Source organism: Theropithecus gelada, unplaced genomic scaffold, assembly GCF_003255815.1.
Source record: "Theropithecus gelada isolate Dixy unplaced genomic scaffold, Tgel_1.0 HiC_scaffold_15876, whole genome shotgun sequence".
Classification (NCBI taxonomy): Eukaryota; Metazoa; Chordata; class Mammalia; order Primates; family Cercopithecidae; genus Theropithecus; species Theropithecus gelada.
In genome coordinates, this window is record NW_020257632.1 from 2,535,295 (window position 1) to 2,545,122 (window position 9,828).

Sequence of the window (9,828 nt, forward strand, 5' to 3'; positions counted from 1 at the left end):
GGCTTTAGCCACGGCAACCAGGCAAAAGAAAGAGTAAAATGCATTCAAATTGGAAAACAGAAAGTCAAATTATATCTGTTCACAGATGATATGATCTTATATCCAGAAATCCCTAAGCCTCCTCCAAAGACTCCTGGATTTCCTAAATGTCTTTAGTGATGTTTCAGTATATAAAATTAATGCACAAAAATCAGTAGCATTTCTATACACCAACAATGATCAAGCTGAGAACCAAATCAAGAACTCATTGCCATTTACAAAAAAAAAGGACAATATGTAGAAACATATTTAATCAAGGAGATGAAAGATGTCTAGGAGCAAAACTACTGAACACTGAAAAAAAATAATGGATGATACAAACATATGGAAAATCATCCCTTGTTCACAGATTGGAAGAATCAACACTGTAAAATTGGCCATACTGCCCAAAGTAAGCTACAGTGTCAACACAATTCCTATCAAATTTCCAATGTCATTTTTCACAGAATTAGAAAAAAAAAAAATCTAAAACTCATATGAAGCCAAATAAACAAAACAAAACAAAACAAAAAACACTCGAATAGTCAAAGAAATCCCACAGCAAAAAAAATAATAATAAAGCTGGAGGCCTCTCATTATCTGACTTCAAATTATACTCCAAGGCTATAGTAACCAAAACAACATGGTACTCATATAGAAATAGACACATAGATTAATGAAATAGAATAGAGAACCCAGTAATAAAGTCACTGATCTTTGACAAAGTTAACAAACAGTATACCAGGACACCCTATTGAATAAGTGGTGCTGGGAATATTGGAAATTAATATGCACAAGAATGAAACTGCATCCCTATCTCTCATCATATACAAAAATTAACTCAAGATGGATTAAGGACTTGAATATAATAAGAGACCTGAAACTGTAGGAATCTTAAAAGAAAACCTAGGAAAACCTTATTAGGACATGAGCCTAGGTAAATAATTTATGACTAAGCATGCAAAAGGACATACAGCAAAAACAAAAATAGAAAAACGGGCCTTAACTAGACCAAAAAGATGGTGCATGGCAAAAGAAATAACAGAATAAATAGACAACTTACAAAATGGGAGAAAATATTTGCAAACAATTTATCCAACAAAGAGCTAGTATTCAGCATCTAAAAGGAACTCAAACAACTCAACAAGAAAAAGCAAATAAACCCACTGAAAAGTGGACAAAGGACATGGACAGACATTTTTTCAAAAGAAGACATACAAGTGACCCACAAATATGTGAAAAGATATTCAACATTGCTAATCATCAGAGAAATGCCAGTGAAAACCAAAATGAGATAGGATTTTATACCAGTCAGAATGGCCATTATTTAAACATGAACAAACAACAGATGTTGGCAAGCATGTGGAGAAAAGGGAACACTTAGACACTGTTTGTAGAAATGTAAATTAGTACAATCTCTCTGGTAAACAGTACGAATATCTCCTAAAGAACTAAAAATAGAACTATCATTTAATCCAGCAGTCCTACTTCTGGGTATCTACCAAAAGAAAATAAATCATTATATCAAAGAGACACCTGCACTCACATGTTTATTGCAGCACTATTCAAAATAACAAAGTCATGGAATCATCCTAAGTGTCCATCAATAGATGATTGGATTAAACATGTAGCCTATAGGGTTTCTTGCAGCAACATGGTGATACTAGAGGTGATTACCTAAGTGACATGATTCAAAAACAGAAAGCTAAAAACCACATGTTCTCACTTATAAGTGGGAACTAAACAATGAGTACACATAGACAGTGGAGACTTCAAAGTACAGGAGGATGGGTAGGGTGTGAGGGATGAAATGGTACCTATTGAGGACAATGTACACCATTCAGCTGGTGGGTACACTAAAAGCTGAGACTGCCACTATGTAATATATCCATGTAAGAAAACTGCACTTGTACCCCCCTAAATCTATAAAAATAAAATTAAAATAAATAAATAAAATTTTAATGTGAAAATATACTAGAATTGACATTTCTTCAAATAAAACATATGATTGGTCACTAAATACATGAAAAGATGTTCCAAATCGTTATTTACAGGGGAAATGCACATTAAACTGCAATAAGATACCATTTTACACCTTCTACAATGGCAATAATCAAACAAACAGTAATAAAAGTGATGAGGATGTGGAGCAATCGGAACCCTCATACCTTTCTGGTGTGAATGTCAAATGGTGAAACTAGTTTGAAAAGCTGTTTGATAATTCTCAAAATTTTAAGCATAAACTTACAATGAAACCAGTCAATCCACTTCTAATACTTTGTCCAAAAGAGGGGAAAACACAGGACCACAAAATGATTTGTATGAGAACGTTTAAAAATGCATTATTCACAATAGCCAAAAAATGCATGCAACCAAAATGCCCATCAACAGATTAATGAATAGACACAATGTGATATATCTGTAAGAATATACATTCATTAATATACTATTAATCAATAAAAAAGAAGAAACTACCGATGCATCATGCTACACTGTGGATCATCTTTAAAACGTTATACTAAGTGAAAGAAACCAGATATGGAATATCATATATTTTATGCTTACACCAATATAAAATGTCCAAAAAAGGCAAATCTATAGAGACAAAAAGATTTCTCGTGGACTGCAGCTGGGGGCAGGAAAAAGTAGTGACTACGAAAGGACACCAATAATCTTCTGCGGGTAATGGAAATGTTCTAAAATTGGATTAGCTGATTGTTGCACCACTTTGTATATTTATTAAAAGTCATTGAACTGAAAATTTTAATTGGGTAAATATTATGTTTATAAATTATACCTCAACAAGACTTTTAAAAAATACATTTTATGTGTAACACAGAAACACAAAATGTGTTGTGTGATATCATGACCTTGGGATTGTTTCATAATTATGGTTATGCATGACTTAAATAAATTATGCATGACTTATCTGTACTTTCAAGGTTTATACATGAATATGACTTTACTCTCCACCAAATCCATACCTACTAATCCTTTGTTTTCTATCTACATTTACTGTTTTTTGCTTAAGACTTTGTTTCCATTCAAAAAAGTCTATTTTGGTTGCCTGCTAAGTTGGATAAGGAGGTGAGAAGAGAGGTTGAGAATCGTAAGATAGTCACTAGTTACTTCACTGAGGACTGTGCTTCTCCAGGAAGGAATTTAAATGAATATATTAAGTTGTCTATAAAACATTTTAATTGGCAGAGTTACTCTACTATTGGACATTAGTTTTATTTGTCCTTTAATACTTTATGTATCTGTTAATATATCATTACAGTAATTATTTAAAATGACAGAGAAAGGGAAATTATGATTCCTGGAAATTATTTCAAAAGGTCCGCTTATATACCTGGAAAATACCACATAAAATATATTCACGTTTCTGTAAGGCATTTGACGGAGCTTCTTATAATACCCTTTGGTTTATTTAGAGAGATGTATCCTCTCAAAAGATTTATTATTATATATTTAGTGACACAGATTTTTGCCTAGAAAAATCAGACAAAGTTCTAATGAAATGTGCTAGGAAAAAGGAAGCAGATAGAAAGATCGATTTAGATCTATGCATATACTAAATAGTGTTATCAGAAGTACAGATGATTCTCCATTGTTGGCAGTATTAGCTATAGTTCCCTTTTTTCTGCTTTTTTTTTGTGGGGAGGCAGGGTCTGGTTATCTTACTTATCCTGTAGGTATCCTATAACATACACATGTTAGTTATCTGTAAACTCCTTGGCCATAGAAATAATATTTACTAATTTCCTAAACACAAAGATCTAAAATATTTGAATCTTGGTGAAGTTGTTTCTTGTGATGGGAGGTTTTACCCTCTAGTGTGTACTCTGGCAATAGTGTAAACACATCCCTTAGCTCATTTAGCCACTAGTAAAATCTTCCCTTTAGGAGGCTGAGAAAGAATTTGAGCTCTTGCACATGGTGCTCTTAGGCACGGATATTTGGACATTATATCAGATTTTTAAAAGAATTATTTTAGGTTTGTCAAATATTAACACACACACATGCACACACACACACGTAAATATAATGTTTTTAGAAATACCAAGAGGTCTACCCATGTGTTTCCTTTATTGTCATTACTTTAAGTGAAGACCTTGTAGTTGCCAAATTCTACCATTACAAATGAAATGTGTTAAGTAAAGTACATATTTATTTGGTATTTTGGCAACCACTCTCTTTATTACTAGGTAGTATATTTATTCAACAGGGGCCATAGTTTCAAAGTTATCAAAATAAACAGCCAAGTTACAGAGAGATATTAGCTTAAAGCATGAATGCAAAGTGACATTACTTTTACTGTGTTTGCAACTGAAATATGCTCATAAACACAGTCTGTTTCTAAGTTGCGACAAAGATTGTGAAGATTTTATCTTGTCAAGATAAGGGACAGTTAAACTAAACACAAGACTTTTTCCTGCAGCCACTCCCAATCATAAAGGCATCAACTTCTGAGGAGAGCAGGGAAAGTTTATTTTATTAAGTTGAAATATCATTATTAGCCCTAAAACAATAAAAATGTGGACTATGAGGGATAATTTTTAAAAAATAAACAGAGAACAGCAAATATTTTTCCCAATATATAATCTTGTTCTAACTTTTGAATTGGTTCAAAAAGATGTACTGTATTTCTGGAATAAGAAGTATGATATTAAAACTGACCATGTCTCAAACCACATAGATTTTAAACATATAATTAATTAAATCATATGTGTGTGTGTGCGCGTGCATATATTCAAACATATATATACACACACATATCTCACTAATGTTGGAAGCGTTAGTCTTATTCATCTATTCCTTATTACATCCTCCAATCTTTCAACCATATACATCTGCTTTTGACAACTGAAAAAAATACATTTGTCCTATTTACTTACATAACTGAGATACCTGTGTCATGTTTCATCTAAAATGTATTGCACAATTTGTTATTATTCTCATTCTCTATTGCATGAACTTCCCACACTTGATAGTCCAGTTACATTAGGCAACTTTCTGTTTCCTTTTCACATATCTTGCCCTTTACCTTGCCCATATGTCTTCTTACACTATTCATGTAACCAAGAGTGATTTTATCCCTACATACCACTGTGCAAATCTCACTCAACATTTTCATCAATTCTGTTGATGCCCTCTATTCAAACATCACCAGGGATATATCTGTAGTTGAAGAAGTTTGGTTTATTATTCATTGCAGAAAGGGAGAATGTAAATCATGGAAAATGGTGAGATAGCTCAGAGAGTATTGAAAGAACTGATATCAAGATTTAGCTTTGTGTTAGCTAATCTGAGAGAGGGTTCAAAGAATAAAGGTTTTCCAGTTTTTACACCTTGCATTCATTTTTTCCAACTTAAGCTGTACTCACCAGTCCCTGGAGAATTCTGTTGACTAGAAGTGATCATATGAGCTAATCTTCTTTTGTTCCCTAACTCAGAGGAAATGTTTTCATCATTTCATGAACTATAATAGATTTTGAAGTTTTGGTAGTTACTCTTTACTGGGTTATTGATGTCCTTTTTCATACTGCTTGGCATGGGTTTTCATCAGTAATGAATGTGAATCTTAACAAATGCATTTTAAATTAATTGGATCATAAAATTGGTAAATGATTTGGTCTGCAATAATTTCAAAAAGTTTTAGTATAATTAGCTCATAATTTTGCATGTTCTATCTCACCTTTATCCAGCATTTTTCTTTAAAAACTGTGTTAAATTTATTCAGCAAGTTAAGGTGTTTCCTTCCTTTTCTGCATTGTTAAATAATATGATAGTATTGGAATTTTTATTCACAAATATCTGGTGAATCTTCTGAGTGACAGGAATTTTTTTGAATACTCATTGATTGTTAAAGATAGAATCAGGAATTTAAAATCAGAGATGAGACAATAATACTGGATATCAGTACTTGTATTCATAATCTCATTCAAGGTCCTAGTTTAAGAAAAGTATTAAAATAAATAAGATATGTAAGGAATGGAAAGTAAATAAGGAATGGAAATTAAAATTTCTATTAAATAATTTGATTTTATAGTTAGAAAATATACATTTCATAAGGATTGGAAATAAAAAAAATCACTATCCAAAAATATATGGCTATCTACATACAAAATCCAAGAAACTCAGAATTTTAGATACACATCAGAGCATTCCTATTCATGAATAATATTTTTGAAGAAAGTGCTTTTTTTTAAATATCACTCACAAAAGCAGTGACATCGAAAAGTATCAAGATATTTACTTAATAAATTATGTGTAAACATGAAAGGGAAATCATGAATATTTATTAAAAGACATCAAATAAGACTTGGATAAATGGAAAGTTAAATACTACTCTCTGTTAATGTAGAGAGTCGGTATTGTAAATTCTTCTCAGTTATACCAAAATATAATGCAATTTCAATCAAAATTCCATGAGAGCTTTTCATGGAATTTAAAAATCTGATATAGAAGGTGAAAATTAAAGGGCTTAAATACAAATAAAATTTTGAAAAACAAATCAGGTACAGAGTCTTCCCTTATCAGGCATTTTGGTTTTATAAATTAAAAATTCCATTTTTCTCTCATGTTTTCCTTAAATCCTATTCCCATAAATGTGCATGCCTGTTTCTGTGATTTCTGTTTTGTTTCATTGTTACCTCATACTGTTTTTTTGTGATAGTCTTATAATAAACCTTAATTTTGCTAAAGTTTCAGCTTTAAAAGTAAACTTGTCACTATTAAGACTGTCTCAGCTATTACTGGCACTGTGTATTGCCTAAGAAATGTTAGCAAGAGTTTTTCAACTTAAAAATAAATGATGGGATTCTGAGTGGTCTGTATTGGTTACATAAATTTGAGAGAGTTGACATCTCTACAATGTTGAGTCTTCAAATACAAAAATATAGCATATAGCTCCATTTATTTGAGTCTTCTGGAATGTTAATAATGTTTTGTAGTTTTCCCTATGCAAGTCTTGCCCTGGTTTTGTTAGTTTACTTTTCCCATGTACTTTATTTTCTTGATGGTGTTATAAATGACACTTCTTTTGCAGAGTATTTCTTGGTGATGCAGACCTTTTCGTTTGATTATTGTGTGTAGTCCCTGAATCCAGTAATTTTGCAAAGTAATCATTAAATCTTAAAGTAGATGTGTGAAATTGTATTTTCTATATATACAAGCATTTTGTCTTTGAATAATCACAAATTTAGATGTTTTCCCAAATTTTCTTTTTTGTTTATTCACCAGGGCATACTGTAAATAGGAGTGGGAATAGGAAGGGATAGCTGTCGGTGTTTCATTCTTTTTTTTTTTTTTTTTTCTTTTCTTTTGAGATGGAGTCTCGCTCTGTTGCCAGGTTGGAGTGCAGTGGCACAGTCTCGGCTCACTGCAACCTCCACCTCCTGGGTTCAAGCACTCTCCTGCCTCAGCCTCCCGAGTAGCTGGGATTACAGGCGTGAGCCACCGCACCCAGCCCAGTGTTTCATTCTTAAATTTTGTGTTCTGCTGTAAAATTTTTGTGGTAATATTAAATCACTTAAAGGATTTTTATTTAATCCCTGTGATAGTAAAAGTTCATAGTTTTTGTTTTTGTTTTTTTTTTTAAATAAACTGCTGGTGATTTTATCCAAAATTATTTTCTACACCTATCACTTTTCTAATTTAATCCTGTTGATGTGGTGAATTATACTGAGTAACTTTTATATTCCTAAACTAACCATGCATGTGTGTGATAAATCCAACTTGCAAGTGATGTATTATTATTCTTTTTAAATGTTTTTGAATAGGGTTTAATATTAACCATTTTCAAGAACTTCTCTCTTTTCATGAGTAAAATTGGACTATAGTGTTTGATTCACAGAAAGTACTATTCAGGTTTTGATGTGAAGATTATGCTGGTCTCATAAATTAATTTGGAGAAAATGCCTCTTTCTCTATTCTCTGAAAGTGTTTAACATTTGAATAATTTATTTTATGACTGCTGATTGAATTTACTAAAGAAACTCTCCATGTAGTTTTCTTTGCCATAGGATTTTATTTACTGATTCAATTTCTATAATGATTGTAGAACTCTTCACAATTTCTTTGTATTTCTACATCCATTTCATCTAAATTCTCAAAGGCATCATTGTAATATCCAATTCTTATATTTTTATTAACTGCAGCATCTGTAATGATAATTACTTTTTTATTCCTGAAGTTTTTCTTCTTGATCAGTCTTGACAGAGGTTTATCAAACTTTTACATATGTTATCTCTATTTCTTAATTTGTTTTCTAATTCATGAATTCTTGTTATTATCTCTATTATTCTATTACTCATCTTTCCTCTGGTTTTATTTTGCTATCCTTTAACTTCTTAAGAGAGAGTTTTAGCCCATTAATTTTAATTTTTTCTAATATTTTCATGCATTTAAAGTATAAAATTCTCTTTGCTTTAACTGGATTCTACAAATTTTGATCACTAGTTTTATGTTAAAATTGATTTAAGTATTAACGAATTCCCATTATTATTTATTCTTTGAACCATGTACTACTTAGAGTACTTTGTTAATTTTTAAATATGTGGATTTTGTTTTCTAGTTAGCTTTGTCCTGTTGATTAACCGCTAAATTGTGCTATGGCTAGATAGCAGATTCTATGACTTTAAATCTGTAATTAATGGACACATGCTTCATGGTCCATGTATCATCAATGTTTATGAATGTTCCAGGTATACTTAAAGTCATGAATGTCATGCTTTTATGGGTAGCATAATGCTCTATTTAAATATCCATAAATTTGTAATGAATCTTATTTTTCCAATGTCCTTAATAATTTTTATTCAATTTTTTAATTACTAAAAGAGAATTGTTAAAATATTTTGTCATCACTGTGAATTTATTAATATCTTATTTTAGTTTATTCTTTTATATCTCTTATGTTTATGGTTTTAGGTCATTTCACTTGAAAATTGTTGTATCTTCTTGTGATGAATGTCTTTCATAGACTTTGGTAAAGTTTTCGACTTAAAGTCTGTTTTGCCTGTTTTTAATGTATCTATCTCAGGTTTATTTGAAGTTGCATTCTTATTGTATATCTATCAGCATCCTTTACTTGTATCTCTTAAAAAATAGAGGCAAATTCTTCCTACTGTCCAATCATTCAATAGAATTGGTGGGCAAATTCTATCACTTTTTTACAGTGTGCAATCTTACCCACAATGGAATCTGGATACCTGCCAAGCCATTTCTGAGTTATGGAAGTATATGAGTTATTTATATGGAAGTATAAAAAGTATAAAATGTTTAAATTGCCCTTTTTAGCATGGTGACTCATGCCTGTAATCCCAGAACTTTGGGAGACTGAGGCAGGCGGATCACGAGGTCAGCAGATCAAGACCATCCTGGCTAACACGGTGAAACCCCGTCTCTACTAAAAATAGAAAAAAAAAAAATTAACCAGGCATGGTGGTGGTCGCCTGTAGTCCCAGCTACTCGGGAGGCTGAGGCAGGAGAATGACGTGAACCCAGAAGGCAGAGCTTGCAGTGAGCCCAGATTACGCCACTGCACTCCAGCCTGGGCGACAGAGTGAGACTCCATGTCAAAAAAAAAAAAAAAAATGCCCTTTGTAATAAAATGTAATACATTGTTCACCAAAGCTATTTCTAATGCCTATTTATAGGATCTAATTCATCAGTTTTACAATTCTTGTTCTCTCTTTGCCATGAAATTCCATAACACTTTTATTTGCATTGTATGAAATGTTTATTTGCAAGAAAAATATACTTAACCTAAGAAAGAAAAATGACAGTCAAAAAATAATGTATGTTGAA